Raw genomic sequence first — 24,464 nt, forward strand, 5'->3', positions numbered from 1 at the left:
TGTTAAGTTTTCGCGTGGTTTAGTTCAGCTTCCCATTGTAATGTGCTGCTTTGGGAATCTTTGGCGCTAAAAAGTAAGTGTTCGAGGCTTGTGTGCTCTAGATACACGATTTACATAAGTCTTCCATCTAGTGTTGAGCGTGGATGATTGCAAGTTGTTTTTATTCCAAGATGCTTCCTTCTAGTCACAAGGCTGTGTGACTACTCCTTTTGGGAATACTATGCATGGTCATCGACGCCATCTTCAGATTGTTTTTTTCCGTTGACTGGTTTGGATGTAGTATCTCGTTGTCCGGTTCGAGTCTCCATCAGTCCGTTATATATCTTGACAGTATTGTCTTGATCGGTATTGTATACCTCATACTTAGACTTTTGTTGCAGGTTTTCGGCTCGTTTCCTTGGCCTATGGGCCACGCCCGGTCAGGCAACATTTCCAACAATATCGAGAATGACCTGCTAATGGAACGCGCTCCGTTTTGTTTCTGTTTCTGTCCGAAGTGCCTCTCCAAGCACCCTCTCACAGACCAACATTAAGCTTGCAACTTTTGTCTCGTACCTGAACATCGAGAAGACACCTGCGAGGCCTATAAGTCTTTCCTGTCTAAAAAGACTCTTCGAGATCAAAGAGCTAGACAAGAAATGCAGCGCAGGCAAATGGACGATGTCCCCGACATCTTCAGTCGACAAAATGATGAAGAGGCCTCAGCGGCACAGTAGGAATCTCTTTCCATACAGGTCTCTAAGTCTCAGTCAGTCGGCACAGGAACAACGTACCAAGAGTACTTCTACCCCTGCTCCGAAAAACAAATCTTCGGCTTCCTCCGAAAAAACTGTTCACTGGCCTCCACTGCACACAAGCCATGGCATGCACCAAAAACATGACTCCCAAGCCTCGCCCTCCGGCTCGACTCTGAACGTTCGGCCTACTGCAGGGGCCTCTATATCTCTGCCATCTGACACCAGAACACCTCACTGTTCAAACTTGACACCAAAAAATACGTATTATTTCGGAATCAAACCTTCCTCCATCAAAGACAAATCTTCCACCACCGAAATGCTTTTTTTTCGGTCCGAAATCCCCTCCAGAGCCAATCCTCGAGCAATTCCATCAAAAGCTCGATCCGAAACACAAAACACTTGAAATTCAGCCTCGAACAAAGAAAATTCTGGTACAGCCACCAAAACAACATATTCCTAAGAAGCAGTTGAGTTTTGACTAGGCTTTAGACATTCCTTTTCAACCCCTAAAGAAGAGGAAGGATGCTGCAACTAGCCCATTGCACATTCCAATTCCTACTTCACCTGTACCACAATCAACGCCTCCACCACCCATTTGACTACCTCACTGACCACAATTATCAGGTAACATGTCTCCTCAGTCAGCAATAGAGGGAGGATCAGGACATCCTAGATGACACACAACCAGGGGATCCTTGGGAGGATTATAATATTGACCCGTATGTTGAAACTGATCCTCATTTATACCTGAGCTGTCCATCACCACCTGATGATGCATCAGCTTATCAGGATCTCATAGCTAGAGCAGCCACTTTACATCAGGGACCTTTATATAAGGACTCATTAGATAAGTGTTTCCTCTTCGAGACTTTGTCTACTGCACAAAGAGGGGCACAATATTTACCACTACTAAAGTGTATGACACTTGGATGCAGATGAAATGTTTGAACAACCTGTAAAGGCAAGAATAATTACTGTTCACATTGATAAGAACTACAAACCACTACTATCAGGCCCCATTTTTATTAGAGGTCAATTAACCCCCGAATTTTTAGTGGTATCCAAGCTAGAAAAAAAGCTAACTCTCAAACAACTGGAGAAGCACCACCACCAGAAAAGGAGTCCAAACTTATGGATGCTTCTGTTAAGAGTTGCTGCACAAGCAGATAATCATTGGTGTATCGCCAATAGTCAAGCATTACTGGCAAGAGATGACAGGGCCCACTATGATGAAATGGAGGGGCTTCTCCAACACCTCCCAGAGGAGCACAGAAAAGAGGTCAAGAGATTGTCAATGAAGACAAACTTATCACCAACAATTCCATTAAGTGTGCATTAGATGCAGCCAACACTGCTGCTAGAAGTATAAATGCCAGTGTCCTAATAAGAAGACATGCATGGTTAAGGGTATCCGGTTTCAAACCTGAGGTACAACAAACAATAATCTCCCATTTGATTTGGAACATTTCTTCGGCCCTCAAGTGGACACAGCCCTTGAGAAAATGAAAAGGACACGGAGGTAGCAAAATCAATGGGAACTCTACAAACAAACACTTATAGAGGTTCCTTTCGTAGGTCCAATTGCAAACAAGGGGCAAGGACAGCTTCCACAGATACCTCTGGTTCACAGTATAAAACTCAGGGAAAACCTCCACAACTAAAACCTTCTTACAGAGGTAACAATTTGAAAGGAAGAGGCAGATGAAACATTACCTGGTCCTCCAATACCAATACTAAACAATGACTCCTTTACCTGTCACCCACAACACCAAACACCAGTTGGGGATCCTCTTCAACAACTTCTCACAAATTGGAATTCAATTGCAACAGACCAATGGGTCTTAGACATTACCCAACATGGTTATTGTCTGGAGCTTATAACAACTCCAAATATTCCACCTCGTAAACACAAACTATCCATGCAACATAAAATCCTTCTGCAACAAGAAATAACAGCTCTGTTGCAAAAAGGACCAATAGAACCAGTTGTACCACCTTTCGCTGGACAGGGGAATATTCACTATAGTTCCTTATTCCCCAAAAAATGGATCCCTCAGGCCGATTCTAGATCTCAAACCACTAAAACATTACATATATCAGAACATTTCCATGGTGACTCAAGAGATCATCCCTTTATTACAAAAAGGAGACTTCATGGCAACCTTGGATCTAAAGTACGCCTATTCCCATATACTAATTCATCCTGCACACAGAAAATACCTCCAATTTCTATTTCAAGGAAAACATTATTAGTTCAAAGTTGTTCCCTTTGGGATCACTACAGCACCAAGAGTATTCACAAAATATTTACCAGTTGTGGCAGCACATCTGTGCAGAGAAAACATTCATGTCTTCCCTTATCTAGACAACTGGCTAATCAAAGCAGACAGTCACACCTTGCAAACAAAACACTCAAAAGACCCTAGATTTACTAGATCAACTAGGGTTCACTGTCAACCTACAAAAATCTCATCTATAGCCAGCTACTACTCAGACGTTTCTAGAGGCTATGCTCAACACAAATCTAGCGTTCGTATCCCCAAACACAGGCAGAATACGCAACATACTAACATTCATTCAACAATTTCAAACAGGAACTCCCATTCCAGCGAAAACATTTCTCAGACTTCTGGTCTTATTTAAAAAGTTCCACATGCCAGACTAAATTTGAGATTCAACAATGGACTCAGTCACTGGGTCAATGTCACGATCTAATGCTGGTAAACAGCCACACGTATCACTCTCTGCATTGATGGAATTCACAAAATCTATCCATGGGGCGGCCGTTTCAAAAACCAGTCTTCCAAAAGATTTTAACAGATGCTTTCCCAACAGGATGGGGAGCACATCTCCACAAACTTACTTCTCAGGGAATATGGAATTCCAAACACAGGAATCACCTAGAGCTGCAAGATGTTCATCTAGCGATCAAAGCCTTCCCTTACTCACCTACGGCACAAAGTTGTCCTTATTCGAACAGACAATATGACAAATATTTAATATTTACAGAAACAGGGGGACACACTCTCCAATTATCTCAACTTGCTCAGAAAATATGGAAGTTCGCAATAGAGCAGAACTTTCATCTTAGCAGAACATGCCCCAGGGAAAAGCAATCAGATTGTCGATTTTGTAAGCAAATCACAGTACACTATTGGGAGATTCTCCCCAGTGTTCTTCCACCAAACTTTCACCGGTTCACCTCACAATCAAATCTTCTGCACATCCTTTCCGAAATGGAACTCCATTTAATCAGACAGATGGGTTCTAGATACCTTCCAATATAATCACACGCTAGAATTAATTCAGCATCCTCCAAATGTTCCACCGTGCAAAGTTCTTCTTCGTCACCTTCCAGATCTCAAGAAGAAAATAAATGTGTTTCTTCTCAAGCAAGCCATAGAGGAAGTATCCCTCAACCAGCAAAACCGGGAGTTTTATTTCCTATTCTTCCTCATCAAAAAGAAAAATGGAAATTAAGGCAGGTCATGGACCTCAGAATGCTGAACAAGTTTGTCAAGAGTCAGTCTTTCAGGATGCTCTCTCTTCAGAAGATTCTTCTTCTCCTGGAAAAAGGGGATTTTCTGGCTTCTCTCGATCTCCTCGATGCCTATTTTTAAATTCCCATTCACCCTCAACATCGAAAATTTCTCAGCTTCAAAGTGCATCCTTTTGGTTTAAAGTCCGCTCCCAGGGTGTTCTCAAAGTGCATGGCACCTATAGCAGTCTTCTTAAGACTTTCAGGTCACCAGGTGATCTCATACCTGGACGATTGCCTCATAAAGGCTCCATCTTTTCAAGCGGCAGAAATTTCAACAAGAGCCTGTCTGGTCTCTTCCAGTTTCTAGGTCTTTGCATCAATCTGGAAAAATCATCCATTATCCCGGCCAAATTGTTGGTCTTTCTTGGTGCACGTCTTGGCAAAGCCTTTCCCACTCAGGAAAAAATAATTATACAACAAACCTTTCAACAAAAAGGTTCATTGCTGTGAGGGTGTACAAGGCCATGCTGGCGATAATGTTGTTTTTCATCCTACTCCTTCCCAATTGCTGGCTTCGCATGCGACAGCTGCAGGAACAGCTTGAATCACAGTGGGTTCAGTCTCAAGGGTCATTCAAAGACCAGGTTAGCATTTCAGCATCCATGTCGGCCGCTATGGCCTGGTGGATGGTCAGGCCCAACCTGTTGAAAGGTCTTTTTCATTCACTCTGTCCCACAACTGGTGATGACCTCAGATGCGTCGATGGGGGCTCACCTTCAAGAATTACAGGTGCACAGCAAGTGGTCCAAACAGGAATCGGAATGTCATATAAACGTTCTGGACCTCAAAGCAATGTTTTTAGGTCTGAAGACCTGCCTGCCTCGGATCAAAGGTGTGTCAGTGCTTATCAGGACGGACAACACTAAGACAATGTTTTACCTCCGAAAGCAAGGAGGAACGAGATCTCAAGCGTTTTCCCTTCTTGCTCGGCAGATATGGGGATGCCTCCTTACCAACCACATCTCCTTGCGAGTGGAGCACGTGCCAGGGATTCACAACGTGAAGGCCGACTCCCTTAGCAGGGCCTCCAAACAGTGCCTCAAATGGGAACTCAACAACCAGCATTTGAAAGAGGTTTTTCAATCCTGGGGTTACCCAACATTAGATCTGCTTTTTACGTTCCTCAACAAAAAGTATCTTTTTTTTTTTTTTTTTTTTTTACAAGCAGACATTCTCTTCAAAATTCTTGGGGAGATGCCTTCAATTTCCTTGGACGGAGATGTTTGCCTATGCTTTTCCCCTGTTTCCACTTCATCCTCGAGTACTTCAAAAGATTAATCAAGAGCTTTGTTGGATCATTCGCATTGCTCCAGGTTGGGCAAGATAGTTCTGGTGCACCAAGCTGCATAACCCATCAGTGTGCTCCGAATCTCTTCACTCCAAAGGAGGATCTTCTCTACATGAACCGGGGCCAAGTGGTTCATCCACAAATTCCCTCTCTTCATTTGTCGGCTTGGCTCCTCACCACGCTGAATTTGGGGATTTGATGCTTTCCAAGGAGTGTACTAAGCTACTACAAAAGTCTCGAGCTCCGTCTATGTTAAAATATTACATCAAGCACAGAATCTCTTCGATTCTTTTCATCTCTGGAACAGGTGCTGCCTTATCTCTTGCACTCAGCGAAATCAGGACTTTCTCATGCTTCCATAAGAGTTCACCTTGCTTCAATTTCTCGGTATAGAAGACGCTCAAATCAATCTTCTCTGTGGTTTAGCTGACTCGTCAAAGAATTTATGAAGGGACTTTTTAGAGCTTTTCTGCCTGTTAACCCTCCTACAGTTTTGTGGCAATTAAACACAGTTCTCTCAACTGATGTGTCCTCTCTTTGAGCCAATACACAAATGCAAATTAAAGTTCCTTTCCTGGAAAGTGGCTTTATTCTTGGCCATTACGTGAGCCAGACATATCCGTGAAATCCAGGCTCTCACTATAATGGAACCGTATCTGCAGTTTTTGCCAGATAGTTATCCTACGCACTAACCCTTCTTTTATACCCAAGGTGCCTTCAACTTACCACCTCAATGAACCGGTTGTTTTACCAATGTTCTATCCTAATCCATCCTCCGCAGCGGAAAGGGCGTTGCATTGTCTGGACATTAAACAATGTTTAAGGTTTGATCTGCAAAGAACGGAGACCTTCCGTAAATCCTCTCAGCAACTGATCTTTCTCGGCACCCAGGAAAGAACAAACCTTGACACGGGCGAGCATTGCACGTTGGGTCACCTCCACAATTTCCTTCGGTCATGAAAAAGCTGGACATCCGCTTCATGCGAAAGCACAAGCTTAATCTACTAGGTAAGTGGCGCCTTCCCTGGCCCTGTTTGTGGGAGCATCACATTTGCAAGGCGGCAACGTGGGCGAACGCTCACATTCACGAAGCATTACTGCATTGATGGTTGGAAAAAGGCAGATATCGCTGTTGGACAAGCTACACTCCGTCTCTTTGCCTATGGTAGGCGGCTTTTAGCCTTCTGTGTTCTTTACATGCTGTTTGTAAATTTGTATGCTTATTATTCTCTTCTTGGTTTCTGATGCTGAAAGTTTACGTCATGGTGGGATGTTTAGCCTCCCCACCACCTTTCTTTTTCTCTTATTGTGTTTTTTACTGCTCACTAGTCCGATTCAAGCATGTAAATCTATAAAAGATTACAATACTGGTGAAAAAACAAGTTACCTGTACACTGTGGTTCTCCAATATGGATATCTTTTATATATTCACATGCGATCTCACCTCCTCCCTCATTAGGCTCACAAATTACCTCTTGGGTTTTTGTATACCTAATACACTTGTGCTCGAAATCTGAGGGATGGTGCTCTGTGGGGAAGGGAACTCTGAGGTCTCAGCTGTGATTTGCTGGAGTTTGGATGTTTTAAAATGGGGCTGAAAAGTTACTTAAGTGAGTTTTCTTTTCTATGGAAGTCTATGGTGTGTTGTATTGCTGCTATTACTTATGTTACTGTGGGACTCCCACGAGACGTTGGGGAAGAATCAAGCATGTGAATCTATAAAAGTTATCAATGCTGGAGAACCACAGTGTACAGGCAAGCAACTTGTTTTTTCCAGTCCTGAGTGTCTTGCACCCAGGCGCTTATCTTTAGGGAGGATGTGTGGGGTGGAACAGCTCCCCAATCTTTATTTTCAGTCTGGTACCATGTCCCAGTTGACTGACTATTCAAGTCAGCTGAGCAAGCATGAAATCTGATGTGTAGCGTGGCTGTTCCCCTGAGTGCTGCCAATGGCGGACACTGTGACCAGGCCAGGTCACGTACTGATCTGAAGTTGGCGATGTCATGGACGGGGCCACTGCTACAGTGGCCTTAGTGTTTATTAGTCTTTATTTCGACCGCACTGATCAGTGGCCTTAGTGACTCTGTGCAATATATCTGAGGGAGCAATGGTCTGAGTTGCATCCAAGACTTATGTGCATGGTCAGGTGGTCCTCTCTGTCACGTCCGTGATTTATTTATTTTTGTATTTTGAAAGTTTTATATAGCGCGAACAAGATCTTTGCAGATATCAGAGCGCTTTACAAAGGCAAGGGGTAAGAACAGGAGAGTGCCTAACAGGCATTTATGCATAACGTAATTGTAGGTAATAAGTGAGTGGTAGGGTAGGTACACGAGGGAGCATAGTTAGGTAGGTAAGTCAGTAATACAAATAGTACAAATAAGAGGGAGCAAGGACAATCAGATAAGTCGAAAATACAAGTAATACAAATGGGCAAAGAGATCAAACAAGTAGTACAGATCGACGCAGAGTCTTAAAAGGACCAAAGTAATAGTTCAAGTGTATTTAGCCATGAGGATAGCTTTTACTTCTTTCTTAAAAAGAGGAGTGGAGGAGATGAGCCTGGTTTCAGGAGGGAGTGAGTTCCAGATCCCAGGTGCCATTCCTAAGAAGGAGCGTTTGTAAGTTTTTTCCTTCCCGAATCTTCGAGGCTTCAGCAGAAGATTGTTTGTGCTTCTGGTGGTTCTGGAGCCGCCAGAAATTGTCAGCTTCTGAGTGAGGTAGCCGGGTGAGTTTAGGTTTACAGCCTTGTGCGTCATGCAGGCAATTTTCAAATGTATTCTGGCTTCAAAAGGCAGCCAGTTCAGGGATTTAAAGTCAGGGGAAATATGCGAGTGTTTTTTAGATCCAGTGATGAGTCTGGCTGCCGCGTTTAGCGAAGCTCTTAGGGGTGCAGTAGTAGTTAGGGGGAGACCGCAGAGAGCGATGCTGCCATAGTCTATGCGAGGGATGACTAGTGCTTGTACTGCAGTTTGGAAGTCTTTGGCTGGGAGGAAGGGTTTAAGTTTCCTCAAGGTATTTATTTGGAAGTTCGCTCCCTTAGTTGCCTTGCTGATATGCTGCTGCATGTTGAGATTGGCGTAAAGTGTTATGCCTAGAGATTTTGCTGAATCCACGATGGTCAGTTGGACATTGAGTGCAGTTAGGTGCATAAGCCAAGTTTGAGTGGTAGAGATATTCGCGGGAGGTGAGATCAGAAGGAACTTAGTTTTCAGAGCATTGAGTTTGAGGTGGTTATCGGCAAGCCAGGCTTGGGTGCTTCTGATCGTTGAGTTCAGAAGCATAATGTCTTTGGGGGATTGTAGTTTGAGATATAGTTAGGTGTCATCGGCATACATGTGAAAGTGTACATTGGATGCTTGTAGCAAGGTGGTGAGAGGTTCCATAACTAGGTTGAACAAAGTTGGGGATAGGGAGGATCCTTGGGGGACACCTAACGATACAGGTACTGGAGAGGACATCAAGTTGTTGCTCTTGAATTTCTGAGACCGGTTGTGTCGAAAGGAAGTGAACCACTGGAGAACAGTCCCAGAAAGACCAATTCTTGTGTTTAAGAGTTCGAGTAAGTTCTCATGTTTAACAGTGTTGAATGCTGAAGAGAGATCAAGAAGGATGAGGAGGCAGGTATCGTTTTGATCTAAAATTTGCAGGGCGTCGTCAATTATGTGAGTCATAGCAGTTTCAGTACTGTGCCCTGCTCGGAAGCCTGATTGATGAGGGTTGAGGAGATCAAACTGTTCTATGTGCTTTGTCAATTGTAGTTGGACGCATTTTTCCAACAGTTTGGCGAGAGTGGTAATGTTGGTAATAGAACGGTAATTGTTTAGATCAGTGGGGTCGGCTGTTGGTTTCTTTAGTAAAGGTGTGACTTGTCCAACTTTGAGGGAGTCGGGGATGGTTCCTTGTTGAAGTGAGCTGTTGATAATTTAAGTCCAGAGAGGGAGGAGCAAAGGGTGAAGTCTTTACAGCACTAGCAGGAAGAGGGTCAGCGAGTGAGTCAAACAGTTAGACTCATGTCTGAATCTCATTAAAGTATTTCACAGAGACAACCCTCCAGCTCCGCTCCTCCTTGAGCACCTTGGCCCAACAATTAGTTGGGTCTGCATCCCCAAGTGTACTCTGCTCTTAAGCAGTTGGGGCGTGATCCCTGCCTTGTGGTACTAAGAAAGAATGACGGGGGCTGCTGCTCTGCTCTCCCAGAAGGTGAGACTGCTACAGTAGGCAAAACGTGTACAATGTTGTGTCTCTGTGGATGTATGCACATGTGTATGTACATTAGTGCACGTGCATACAAGGATGGGTGCATTTGGATATATAAGCGCATATGGATGTGTGTATGCGCGAGTATTCGTGTGTGTACACACAAGTGTGTACATGTGCGCTTGTGTGTGTGTGTATATAGGGATTTCTGCTGGATTCATGGTGAGTCCACTCAGACTTTCATACTTCTGAGGTTGATAAACTGAGTTGGTTAACAGTAAACATCTGCCATTCATCAACAAGGCTTGCTGTTTTAGTCCTATGTCGATTTCTATTCGTGAAGGGATCGAGTTGCCAGTGAGGTGGTACAAGTTTCGTTCTTGGTTTTTCGCTTTTAGCCGCTTGCTTCGAGAAATAAACTCCCGTAAGAGCTTTAGAAATTGCAAAGAGTTCCTAGTGGAGTTGGAGAATATACTTGTGATGACCTAAATATTTATTGTATCCTACTAATATCATTTCAGCTTGCTCTCACTTTTTTACAAATAATTCCTATATATATTGCATCAAATTTTCAAGCAATCCATGGCTCGTTATACGGAAGGTGGAAACTATTCATATATGAGACAGAGCAAGATGTTTTCTATGTCTATTGGCTCCGGGTCACGTGAGGGCTCGACGCGGAAGCTGATTGCAAGCTTAAAACATCGGGTTTTGTGTGAGTAGGCGATTCGGGATAGCGGTTCTTCATGATTGTGGAGAATACAATTTTTTTAAAAGGTGAGCGAAAGTTAAGGCGTATATCTTTAACATGCTGATAAAATAGTATGTTTACCACGGAGTTCTCTTTTTACGAAGCTTGTTACATCTTGCAATATGTTTTTTTAGAGAACGTGAAGGCTCAACGCGGAAGCTACGGTTAACTTGAAATATCCTGTCTTGTGCTAGTAGGCGATTTGAACTACTATATTTGGAAAAGGTGAGCGTTACTTTGGAACTGTGGGCGTACAAAATTGATAACGTGCTGAAACTATAGTATGTTCACCATGGAGTTCTCTGTTAGCGAAGTTTTTGACATCTTGCATTACGTTGTTGTAGAGAACACACTTAATATGACGGCTTTCTTAATATTGCAGCCACACGATTGTTTGTGGTATTTTTCGGAACTGTCGAGCAGCTGATCTGTGAAATTGGAGCAATATTGTTTGATATAAGGTATTATTATTCAAGGAAAGATTATTTTTAAGAGGTTTTTGTCAGTAATAAAATATTCTGATTATGATTTTTTATTATAGTTGCTTCATTTAGGAATCATCAAAGATTTCATGTAAGTTTTTTGAGTTGGTGTGTTTCACACATAGGTGTTGGTGATTGGGTTACAGAAATGTAGGTTGGAGTTACTAATATTGATATTTAACATTTCATCAAGAAAATTGGTCTCATTTTATTTTTTCCACAGATGTACCCCTGAAGAAGAGACAACGAAAGTCTCGAAATGCATTGGGTTGGAATCTAAATGTATATAATTGTGTTGTTATAAATGCAGTAGATTGTAAAACTAATTGTACAGGGTATTGTATAATGAAGTGTGTCTTGAAGTAAAAATCACATAAATAATGTGAAAAGAAAATGATGTAGTTGTATGTTTAATTACTGTGAATTCCGTTAACAATTCGTACTCACGTTGATGCATGTTGGAGTCCCAGCTGCCTTCTCAGGGGCTGGGCCACTTCTTGTCTTAGTTCACATATGCTCAGTAGGCATAATTCCAACATAGCACACATACCAAAATATCGGTTTAAATTATGTTAATTTTGAGTGCGCTGTGTACCCACTTTTCATGTAACAGTAAACATCTGCCATTCATCACAAAGGTAACCCAAGTGGTGAATGTGTGAGTGCCTGTACCTTAAAAGTCACAATGGCTGGATCAGCACCTCGCAGTTCAGAGTTGAGTGCATTGACAAAACTATTAGTTGGCCAGTTGTGAATGGCCATACGGATGGCTTCTCCAGGTAGGGTCTTGGGTATATTGACACCTGTGTATCTTTATGCATGTCAATAAAAGGGGGTGCTGCACATCAGGAGACTCCTGGCAAAGCTTTTTGTAAGTCACTGAAGCATGGAATGCAATTTTACCCAGTAAAAATCTGCTTTTTTGACTGCTGAAGCGGTGCCTGAAATAGCAGATGAACCCTGAACATGAGTTGCCAAGTGAAAAGTACAAGAACATCTACCCATTGCACCCTGAAGTCAGACTGTAGCTGCCTGAGGAAAGTGATGGTGGTGGAGCTAATGCAGTGATCCAGTGAAGAATGGCAATGGTGATCTACAAAACCACAGATAAGCTCAACAGATAAGGCTCTGTCTGGCGAACTTGTTCCCTGTATCAACTAAAAAAAACGTTGAGATTGGTGGAGCGATAAATTTGCTGAAAAAAAGCAAGCTTACCAGCAACAACTGGAAAACCGAGATGGCTAGACTCTTCAGACTCCATAATATTTAGACCAAGATCTGATTTAAGTTCCAACTAATATAAAATACAGGATGATATTTAATGTTCTATCTACCATCTACATGACCTTCCAAAGCAATGATTAGGCGACCTGCAAAGATTGCCCTCCTTTAATATAACAACTGTGATCCTCAGAGGATGTAACACCATAACAATATGCCAACCAGTGTCTCAGAAACATGGTGTTCGAGGCATATGGGCTGCAGACCACACTATTGCATTAGATCACCATCTGGTGGTGGGCCCGGATGATTACACTTTGTTGTTGTCTTGGAAGAGTCTTTGTGTGCTGAATGACTCCTCCCTTAGATCGTAGTGCGCATGGGCATGAACTCCATCTTCAGATTGTTTTTTCCCTCCATCGGGCTCGGATGTGTTCATCGTTCGGTCCCGTTACCGATCTCTTTTCGAATCCATAAATCAATCTACAACATCTACATCGTCTTCGACACTGATTCCGGTTATCTGCGTCGAAGAAAGGCTCCACTTCTCGATTCCAGCGTTCGTCGGGCCCAACTGCGCCATTGGGCCTTTGGCTCATGGACAGAACACCCTTCAAGAAGTGCCCTCAGTGTGGACACAAGTTTCCCCATACTGACCTTCATGAGGTTTGCAACCTGTGCTTGTCTCCAGAGCACGAGAGTCGAGACTGTGAGGTCTGCGCTTCGTTCCGGTCCAAGAAAACAATCGGGGACCGTCTAGCTCAAAGAGCAATGGAGCAGTCATTGTCGTCGACACCAGACCTTGTCATTGACGAGGCGCCGGTCGAGGTGGACGTCGAAGAGCAGCAAGAAGACATCGCTTTAGTAGCAGAGGATTCAGCTTCCGGAGCCGAGGATCAATCCGAAGATGACGACCTTCTTCCAGCTGGTCATCAGGTCGTGAGTAAGAGCATCAACCCTGTTCACCCCACCATACCAGGACAGGCTTCGGTTCCACCTCCACCTTCGGGTCCAGGTGCACACGGATCAAAACCTTCCGACGCCCCGCCGGCGAAGAGTACTAAAAAGCCTCCAGACGACTCGGGCTCGAGTCAGCCAGTCGGTCCTGAAAAAAAGAAGGTGCTTAAACTTAAACCAAAGTCAACACCAGCACCGAGACATCCATCGGTACCGAAAACAGGCGAACTGAAACTAAGTTCGGCGCCCAAAGAGGTTCCCAAAGCTACCGAACCGAGGACAACCCCGGTTCCGAAAAAAGTGTACCCGAAAACAGTTCCGATACCAAAACATGTTTCGGCTCCAAGGGCAGACGAATCTAGACACACGGGAACAAAAGCTTCGGATCCAAAAAGCACAGATCCAAAGAAAAGACAAGAAAAGCCTTCGGAACTGAAACAAAGAACTGTTCCGAAGACAATAGACACTGCAAAGTCTAAAACTTTCGGCCCCAAACAAGATGAATCGGCGCTGAAAAAGGATTTGCCAATAGAGGAGCTTTTCCAACCTGATGCAAGGCAAAAGACTGGACATGTATACACAGTGCCTGAAAAGAGGAAAATGGACTATCCTAAACCACTGGCAGTTCCTCTTAAAAAGCATGTTCAAACTTTTCCTATAAGAATTCCTTCACCAGAAGTAGAAATGCCAGTAGGTATCTCTCCTGTACATTCTCCAGTCAGTACACATAGCCTTATACCACAAGATGAGGATTATGGGGATACCTACTCACAAGAGGTAGAGAGTGAACATCAAATGGATGATATTAATAATCCAGATGATATGGCTGGGCCATCACGTGACCCATGGGAAGACTATAATGCACCAGATCTACCTCAAGACAAGGCATACCCGTCTAGTCCATCTCCCACAGATGACACCATTGGGTTCCACAGCTCATTCATAGAGCAGCTACTTTCCATGGAGTAGACTTACATACAGATCCAGTAGAAGAAGACTTTCTAATGGACACACTGTTATTGTCACATAAAACCACAACCACACTGCCAATACTTAACGGAGTAGTAAGACCCGCACCAGAAATATTTAAAGACCCAGTCAGAGCCAGGGTAATTAACCCCAGGCTAGAAAAGAAGTACAAAGCAGCTCCAACTGACCCAGCATATATTAAAGGACAGTTGCCACTAGACTCACTGGTCATGTCAAATGCGAGAAAGAGAGTTAACTCGCAGACACCCCCCCTTAAAGAGTCAAAGCTTTTAGATGCTTAAGGAAAACGCAACCATTACATAAGTGTGAATTACAGTTTCTTACATGGAAAGTTGCTTTTTTAGTAGCAATTACCTCACTAAGGAGAGTGAGTGATATTCAGGCATTAACAATTCAACAACCATTTATACAAAATCACAATAAACTGGTTCTTAAAACAAATCCAAAGTTTCTGCCAAAGGTCATTTCACTGTTCCACCTCAACCAATCTATTGAGTTACCAGTATTTTTTCCCCAACCGCAAACGGTTGCAGAAAGAGCTCTACATAAATTAGATGTAAAAAGAGCACTTCTCTACTACATTGATTGGACAAAACCATTTCGTAAAAGGCAACAACTGTTAGTGTCCTTTTCACCTCCATATCTAAATCCGGCATTGCAAGGTGGATTGTTAAGTGCATTCAGATTTGTTATCAGGAAGCAAAACACACTCTATCCATTCCTCCTAGGGCTCATTCTACCCGTAAGTTAGGAGCATCTATGGCATTCCTAGGAAATATACTAGTAGATGACTTCTGTAAAGCAGCTACATGGTCTACTCCGCACACATTTACAAAACACTACTGTGTAGATGTGCAGGCAAAACAGGCAAGTGTGGGCCAGGCTGTACTAAAAACATTATTTCAAACTACTGCAACAGATGCAGGTGGTCGCCGCTAAGGGAGAAACTGCTGTGCAATCTATGCAATAGTGTGTGGTCTGCAGCCCATATGCCTCGAACAGAAAATGCTACTTACCAGTATGCATCTGTTCTTGGCATGTAGGGCTGCAGAACCACACACGCCCACCCCGCCTCCCCGGCTACCGGTATCTGTTCCAGTATTGTCAATGCATGGTCATCTTTATCTGTACTCATACAACTCCATTTTTCGGATGGCGAAAATAATCTGAAGATGGAGTCGATGCCCATGCGCACTACGATCTAAGGGAGGAGTCATTCAGCACACAAAGATTCTTCCAAGACAACAACAAAGTGTAATCATCTGGGCCCACCACCAGATGATGATCTAATGCCAATAGTGTGTGGTTCTGCAGCCCTACATGCCAAGAACAGATGTATACTGATAAGTAGCATTTTCCTTCAGGGTTATCAAGAGGCCTTGATCAACGATCTCCCACCTACTCAACCGGTCGAGAGTACAGTTCTTGCACCTCTTCTCCCTGAATTCTGCTCTCACTGGAGCTTTCACCCCATAAATGCTGTTCAGTTGCACTTGACCCACATAGATAGGCTTCTGGGCTACCATTGCCTCTGGGTCATGGTCGGCACTGAGCATCCTCTTCAGATCCCACGCCCAGCTTCAGCTCAATGGCGAATAAAATCCTGACTATGGCTATCTGCTCCATCTTGGCAATGACCCTCGAATCCGAAAACGTTGGAGTCAAAACCCAAATCAACACCAAAGCTTTTGATGACAACAAGAAAATTGCCCATTTGCCCTTTCGAAGCAGTCCTCCAAAAACTGCAGGACAAATTTGTCGCTCGCCAGAAGCTCATTGTCATCCATCCCCAGACAGCCCGAATTCTAACACCACCTCCGACGTCAGGCACTCAACTTTTAAAGAGGCAGCTTATCTTTGAGGAATCCCTGGAGCTACAACCACCCCCCAAGCAGCGGAAGAAGCAAGACGACCACCAGTCCTCTTCCAGAGCCTCTACTGCTTATTCCCTACACCACACCACCCAGGCATCCAGCATCACCATCTTCACCTGCTTCTTTACCTGACCCTCTTTTCTTATACTCCACATGTCACCACGTAACCTGGGCGAAGACGGCGGGGGACCATATGACATGCCCCCACAAGCAGACCCATGTGATTTCTACGATGTGGATCCTCCAGGTGATATGGGTCCTGCCCGTCCCCACCACCTACTACAGGTCCTAGGTAGGGCTGCATTTTATTATAGGGTGGACATGTACAAGGAAATTGTGGAGTAGGACTTCCTCTTTGAAACTCTGTCCTCTGACCACCGTTCCACACAGTGCCTGCCTATGTTAAAGAGAATGCTCATCCCACTTATGAAGTTTTTAAGGAGTGTGTTAAGGCTTGAATAATCACTCCCGTCCCTGGACCCGGTTCGATGAGGAGTACAAGGCTTCACCATCGGACTCCCTCCATTAGAGGAAAACTCCCTCCGGGTTCCCTGGTGGTGCATATTGTTCGCAGCAAAACCCCTGCCAGATAAAGCAAACACATAAATGCTTCCGGTAAGCGCATCACGGCACAGTTCGCCAATCATTAGCGCATCTCAAACTCTTTTGTCCTGCGTTCCAGTTACGATGGAGCAGCTCCTCCAGCATCTTCCAGATGAGCACCATATGAGTGGGCACAAGCTGGTCTCAAAGGGCTAGCTCATCTTAAACACCACTATTCGATGTGCTATAGATGCCAAAGTCACAGCTGCTTGGGCATCAACTCTTGTACTCCTTGTCAGACGTGTCTCTGTCTTCAAGCAACTTCTCCTCAACCTGCCCTTTGACGGGAAACACCTCTTTGGGCTCCAAGTTGATGAGATGTTTGAGACGATTAGGAAAGACAACAAAAGCTACTGGTGCCTTACAAACACCCACCCCTTGCAGGTCTTTCATGGCTCAGCTTATAGTGGAGGCTTCAAAACAGCCTCCACATCTTTTCAGTTTCAGCCAGCTCAGCAGGCCTCCACAGGAGGCTACTTCTAAGTGCCTATTGTGGTAACAGCACTAAGGCTAGAGGCAAAGGTGGCTTCCCCAAAGGAGCAGAATTCCCCATACAATCTAACCCACCACAGTATCCAACAAGACGCAGCTAAACTGTATTCTCCTAAACTGCAGATCTGCATCCAGACATGCAGCTGAGACAGCTGACTTACTACTCACTAAAGAACCTGACATATTGATCCTGACGGAAACTTGGTTAAACGATACATCTACACCCATCATGGACATCTTACTACCCCCCACTATGACCTCACCAGACTGGAGAGAACGGACAGGCCAGGAGGTGGGATAGCCTGCATACATCAGAGCAGCTTAACAGTGTCTAACTCCAATGCCCCTGCTTTTTCTTCCTGTCAATGCCTCTGCTTAAACATCGCCAGTAATAACAAACAAATCTGTTCTTTTTACACTTTCTACCACCCTCCTGGAGATAACTTCACATTCATAGAACAATTTATGGATATTCTAGCGTCAAATAACAGCCATCAAAATAAGCAAACATTCCTGGGGGACTTCAACCTCCACTGGAATAACCAGAACGACCCTGGGGCAAACAGCCTCAAAGCCTTCCTCGCCGACCTTAATCTCAACCAAATATGTAACAGCCCTACACAAGACAAAGGTGCAATTCTCGACCTAGTAATCTCTAATGTGGACTCCACACAGCTCGACTCGATCCTCCCATGCGACTGGTCTGACCATCACATTTTTACTTTCCAAGTCCTGGAAGAGGTTACCCGTTAACCAACACAACCCCTGAGAACAAAGATCTGGAAGAGAAAGCTGAAAAACGTCGGCTCTTTTCCTATAGCATCAACTAACTCAAACCCTCTATGTCTCCCGGAAGACCTAAACGATGTCCAGGGACTGACCAATCACTACTTTCACTCCATGAACAACCTTCTTCATAACATAGCCCCACTTCAACTGGAAAGAGCTTCCACAAAAGACTCAAAACCTTGGTATGATGGAAGGCTAAATGAAGACAGACGCTCTCTGATTAATTGAACAGCGTTGGAGAGCCACACCCTCAGCTGACCACCTCAAGCTTCTACGACTCTCCAGAAACTCCTATGTTCCAGGCATGTGGGCTGCTGAATTGATATCTGTGCATAGATTGTCGCCTAGTGTTGGGTCCGGATGACTGCACAGTGTTGTCCTGGAAGAGTCTTCGAAGTATCGCAAGATAGGTGGCTCCTCCCCTGGACTACAGTGTGCATGGGCATCCTCTCCATCCCCAGATTGTTTTTTTCCGCCATTGGGTTCGGATGTACTTTCTCGACTCCAGTTCGAAACTTTGTTATAACTCTTTACTAAGGCCAAAAGGCCTTCGGGGCGTCGGAATTGTCTCGTTCGGTGCCTGTTTTTCTCCAGTTCTTCGAACCGGACGTCGAAGGCAGCTTTTGACTTTCGACACCAGAGGCCCAAACTACAACGACGATGGAACGGAGTCCGTTCAAACGATGCCCTGTCTGCAACTCTAAATACCCTCACATTGATGTGCACCCAGTGTGCCATAAATGTTTATCCCCGGAACACGACGAGGCCAGCTGTATGGCCTGCTCAAAGTTCCGGTCGAAGAAAACGCTTCAAGTTCGACGCGCAGCAAGACAGTCAGCGCAGAAGTCGGCGCCCGAGCCGGACATCTTCTTCGAGGCCGGTGACGAGGAAGGCGCTGACGAAGAAGATCCTGACCAGCAGTCGGACCCAGCGTCGGAGCATGACTCCAACTTCGATGTGGACGAAGAAGATGAGGACTACGTCCATGAAGACGTCGTCGAGGTAGGGGACGACGCAGAGGCCATCGGGGCCGTCGATGACGACTCCAGTGATGAGCCAGGCCCAACCGCAGTAGCGGGGCCTAATAATGACAATACGCTCCCTACGGCTCTGGTCGAGGCATCGCCGGAAGGCCTTAGCCAAGATCTTACTCCACATTCTATAGCCCTGCGTCCAGGCCCGGCTAAGAATACTTCAAAGGAGCCATCGGTCGATCTTTCAAAATCGAAACCTACAAAGCCAAAAACTAAACCGAAACTGCTAAAATTGGTCATTGGATCAACGCCATCAAACACATGGACGCCAGTCAAGTTGAAGAGTGTCGGCAGCCCTTTGGGGTCGCAAGGGGGCGCCGCCTCGAAGACAGGGGCGCCGAAGCCAGGCTCTACAGTCAAGCACGTCACCTCGACGCAGTCGGCGTCGGCGTCGACGCCCAAGCATGGCGACAAGAGCAAAAGTCTCCAGGCCAAAAAGGCTGTCGAACCGAAGATTTCAGCGTTCAAACCGCTACTGAGCAAAGCTCTCGAGTCGAAGACCAAACCCGACCCGAAACAGCGGATTGCATCGACGCCCAAGGCCGTACATGTTACGCACCGTGAGCTTGAGTCGACGCAAGGAAACAAGCATGCTAGTGAGCCGCCGAAGCAGCTCGGATCGAACACTACGTTAAGCTCTAAGAAGGTCGGCTCGTCCACGGGTCACCCTCCAATTACATACGGTCTGCCACCAAAGGCTCGACCCAAACATCTCGAGCAGCACAAAAGCACTGACCCATCCAAAAGAGTGTTCTCGCCTTCGAAGTCCACTCCTGAGGAGGTTATGTCCCACGAACCCTCGTATGACAACCAGTCGAAGCTCTTCATCGACTCGGAATCTGGCAGGCTCACCATCCATAAACGGAAAATCGCACCAGAACATCCCTTGGAGGCGGACAAAACCCCTCTTAAAAGGAAAAAAGACTCAACCACCTCACCAGTTCTCTTTGAACATGTTGAGAGTTATTCACAACAAGTTGCATATTCTCCAGCGCAAAGCGAGGAGGACGTGGGTGATGAATACGATCAGATGGCATTCACTTATCATACTGACACTGACCAAGAAGAACCTCAGCAATGGACTGATGCTGCAGACCCTGATGATCCACAAGCTGCACCGGACATTCAGTCTTGCAATGTCAAAACCTCGCCTACTGAAGACACGGCGGCGTTTAACGCTTTAATAGAAAGGGCAGCCCTCAACCATGACGTGGAAATGCACGCAGAACCAGTGGAAGAAGATTTCCTATTTGATACTTTCTCCACCTCTGAAAAATCGGCAAAAACATTGCCTATGCTGAAAGGAGTCCTCAAACATTCTGCGGACATTTTCAAAGAGCCCACAAAGGCAAGGGTTGTCAACCCAAGGATTGAAAAAAAGTATAGACCTGCGCCTGTGGACCCTACCTACATCAAGGGCCAGCTCCAATTGGACTCCCTCATAGTGGCCAATGCTCGCAAGAGGGCAAACTCGCAAACTAGTGGTGATGCTCCTCCTCCGGACAAAGAATCAAAGATCTTGGAGGCTTCAGGAAAGCGGGTGGCAGCACAGGCTTCTAATATTTGGAGGATTTCAAATACACATGACCTATTGGCAAGATACGATAGGGCTCACTACGACACATTAGAACAGCTGTTGCAACACCTGCCTGATGTTTACAAAGAGGGAGCACAAATGATCATACAGGAGGGAAAGTTAATTTCTAATGCATCCATCAAATGTGCACTGGATGCAGCAGACACGGCAGCTAGGGCCATTAACACTAGTGTAATGTTGAGATGTCAAGCCTGGCTCCGCATCTCTGGGTTTAAACCAGAGATTCAAACAACTTTGCTCAACCAGCCGGTTAACCCAGACTTCCTTTTTGGTCCCGATGTAGACACAACCCTCGAAAAAATTAAAAAGGACACAGACGGCAAAATCCATGGGGGCTCTGCAGTCAGGTCGCTCCGGTAATAGGGGAGCCTCTCGAGGACAAGCTTTACAGCAAGCCCAGTACAACAAGGGGAGCACGCAAACCACCTATACAAAAAATAACAGGGGTGGATATCGTGGGAACAGCACCAAGGGCAGAGGATGTGGAAATAACAATGCCAGATCCTCCGCTCCCAACAAACAGTGACGCCTTGTCACTGCCCCCCGACCATTTAACACCTGTCGGGGGAAGACTCCAGTAGTTCCTGCCGGTCTGGGAAGGCATTACCACAGACAGATGGGTGAGACAACTTATCCAATACGGCTATTGTCTAGAACTAACCTCCACTCCCCCCATCCTACCCCCAAGGCACCGTCCTATGTCCGCAGAGCACATGCACTTATTGCAGCAAGAAGTACTCTCCATGCTGCAAAAAGGGGCAATAGAACTCGTGCCTGTAAAAGAGCAAGGTACAGGGGTGTACTCTCTGTACCTCTTAATCCCAAAAAAGGACGGTTCCCTGCGGCCCATTCTAGACCTCAGACCCCTCAACCAATACATACTGTCAGAACACTTTCATATGTTAACCTTACTGCAGGTCCTGCCATTGCTCAGTCAGGGCGACTTCCTAGCAACCCTGGACCTCAAGGATGCATATTTCCACATTCCCATTCATCAAAGTCACAGGAAATATCTCAGATTCGCCATCAACAACCAGCATTACCAATTCAAGGTCCTGCCTTTCGGGGTCACCACTGCCCCCAGAGTGTTCACAAAGTGCTTAGCAACTGTGGCTGCGCACCTTCGGAGACAGCACATCAATGTCTATCCCTACCTGGACGACTGGCTTGTTCAAGCAAAGTCAGCCCAGCAGTGTGCCAGCCACATGTCACGCACAATTCACCTACTACACAGTCTAGGATTCTCACTAAACAACCAAAAGTCGCACCTTCAGCCCGCTCATGTGCAACAGTACTTAGGGGCGACAATAAACACTAAAGGCAACGGCGCAGCCAAACTCTGCCAGAGTCAACAGCATGCAGCTGCTAATTCAGAAATTCAGGCCTCAACAATCGCTCCCAGCGCAAGTATTCATGCAGCTGATCGGTATGATGGCCTCCTGCATATTCATAGTCCCGCACGGGAGGCTACACATGCGTCCCCTTCAAGAATGCTTAGCACGACAGTTGAACCAGGGTCATGGGCATCTGAAAGACCTAGTGTTGGTGACCGGTCGTGCATACAACTCTGCATTGGTGGAACACACAAAACCTGTGCAGGGGACCACCGTTCCACGAGCCTGTCCCACAAGTAGTGCTGACAACGGACGCATCTCTCCAGGGCTGGGGGCGCATGTCCTCCATTACACTGTGCAAGGACTATGGACGGCACAGCAGCAAAAGATGCATATCAATCTTTCGTAGCTGATGGCAATCTTCATGGCAATGAAAGCGTTCAAATTGCACCTGTGCAACAAGGTCGTGGTGTTCCGGACGGACAACATGACTGCCATGTATTACATCCAGAAACAGGGAGGCACACACTCCCCGCAGCTATCTCACCTAGCCCAGAGCATGTGGAAGTGGGCCATCCAAAGGAACATATTCCTCATGGTGGAACATCTCCCAGGCAAGGACAACCAGATGGCGGACCTGCTCAGCAGGCACAGTCATCAGATGCACGAGTGGGAGATTCACCCCTCAGTGCTCCAACCATATTTCCAGCAGTGGGGTCATCCAGAGATCGACCTCTTCGCCACAAAGGAGAACGCAAAATGCCAAAACTTCGCCGCCAGGTTCCCACACCCGCAGTCTCAGGGCAATGCGATATGGATGAACTGGTCCGGCAGATTTGCGTATGCTTTTCCCCCAGCTCCGCTCATACCGCTAGTGGCGCGCAAACTGCGGCAGCACTCCATGACGCTCATCCTGGTTGCTCCAACGTGGGCACGGCAGGCTTGGTACACCACGTTCCTGGAACTTTCAGTGGTGCCTCACCAGCGGCTACGCCTCACGCCCAGTCTCCTCACTCAGAGCCATGGAGACATACAGCATCCAGATCCGCAACAGTTGAGCCTTGCGATTTGGCTCCTGAGGTCATAGAGTTTGGCTACCTCAACTTGCCCCCTGACTGTATGAACATTATCAAAGAGGCAAGGCGACCTACAACTAGGGCGTGCTATGCAGCCAAATGGAAAAGTTTTGTCATCTACTGTTCCAATAATGACATTAATCCGCTAGATGCGTCCACACAAAACATCATATGTTACTTGCTGCATCTATATCGTTGCAATTTAGCATATAGTTCCATTAGGATACATTTGGCCGCCATGGCAGCTTATCTTCAAAACAGGCAGCATCTTTCCCTCTTCAAAGTGCCTGCCATTAAAGCCTTTTTGGAAGGACTCAAAAGAGTGATCCCTCCCAGACACCCTCCTTCACCTGTCTGGAATCTAAACATCGTTCTCACCAGGCTCATGGGGCCACCCTTTGAGCCTCTTCATTCTTGTGAGATACAGTTTCTTACATGGAAAGTGGCTTTTCTGATAGCCATCACATCGCTACGAAGAGTTAGTGAGCTTCAAGCCCTAACAATTCAAGAACCCTTCCTACAAATTCATGCTAATAGGGTAGTGCTGCGCACCAACCCCAAATTCATGCCTAAGGTGGTCTCGCAGTTCCACATTAATCAAACCATAGAACTGCCAGTTTTCTTTCCAAACCCAGATTTGGTGGCAGACCGGGCACTGCACACCTTAGATGTTAAAAGAGGTCTCCTGCATTACATCGACAGGACAAAAGACTTTAGAAAGACTAAACAACTGTTTGTTGCCTTCTCTCCACAACACAAAGGCAACCCTATTTCCAAATCAGACATAGCCAGATGGATTGTTAAGTGCATACAAATCTGTTATTAAAAAGCTTAACGCTTAACAGTTCCCCCAAGAGCGCATTCTACACGCAAGCTAGGGGCATCCATGGCTTTCCTAGGTAACATTCCTCTAGAGGACATATGTAGAGCAGCCACAGGGTCCACCATACATACAATTACCAAACACTACTGCGTAGATGTACACTCCAAGCAGCAAGCTGCTGTAGGACAGGCTGTTCTCAGAACTCTCTTGCAGACTGCTGCAGCTGGCACTGGCAACCGCCGCTAGGGAGGTAACTGCTATTTATTCTATGCACAGATATGAATTCAGCAGCCCACATGCCTCAAACGGAATATGCTACTTACCAGTATGCATCTGTTCTTGGCATGTAGGAATGCTGAATATCGCCCTCCCTCCTCCCCGGTGCCTGTCGCACTCGGAATCATTTTCAGGCATGGTCATCACTTTCAGTATTACACTCCACCTCTGCCACAATGGCGAAAAACAATCTGGGGATGTAGAGGGTGCCCATGCGCACTGTAGTCCAGGGGAGGAGCCACCTATCTTGTGATACTTCGAAGACTCTTCCAGGACAACAATGTGCAATCATCCGGACCCAACACTAGGCGGCGATCTATGCACAGATATGAATGTCAGCAGCCATACATGCCAAGAACAGATGCATACTGGTAAGTAGCATTTTCCTTTAGAAAAAT

General features: G+C 45.7%; 1 protein-coding gene across 4 annotated transcripts in view; it reads left to right on the forward strand.

Moving 5' to 3' along the window:
- The window catches only part of FXR2 (FMR1 autosomal homolog 2), a 395,300-nt gene that overhangs the window by 352,946 nt on the left and 17,890 nt on the right, over positions 1 to 24,464 (forward strand). The gene's annotated exons all lie outside the window — the stretch shown is intronic.

The sequence above is a fragment of the Lissotriton vulgaris genome, chromosome 12 (genome assembly GCF_964263255.1).
Source record: "Lissotriton vulgaris chromosome 12, aLisVul1.2, whole genome shotgun sequence".
In the NCBI taxonomy this organism is placed as follows: Eukaryota; Metazoa; Chordata; class Amphibia; order Caudata; family Salamandridae; genus Lissotriton; species Lissotriton vulgaris.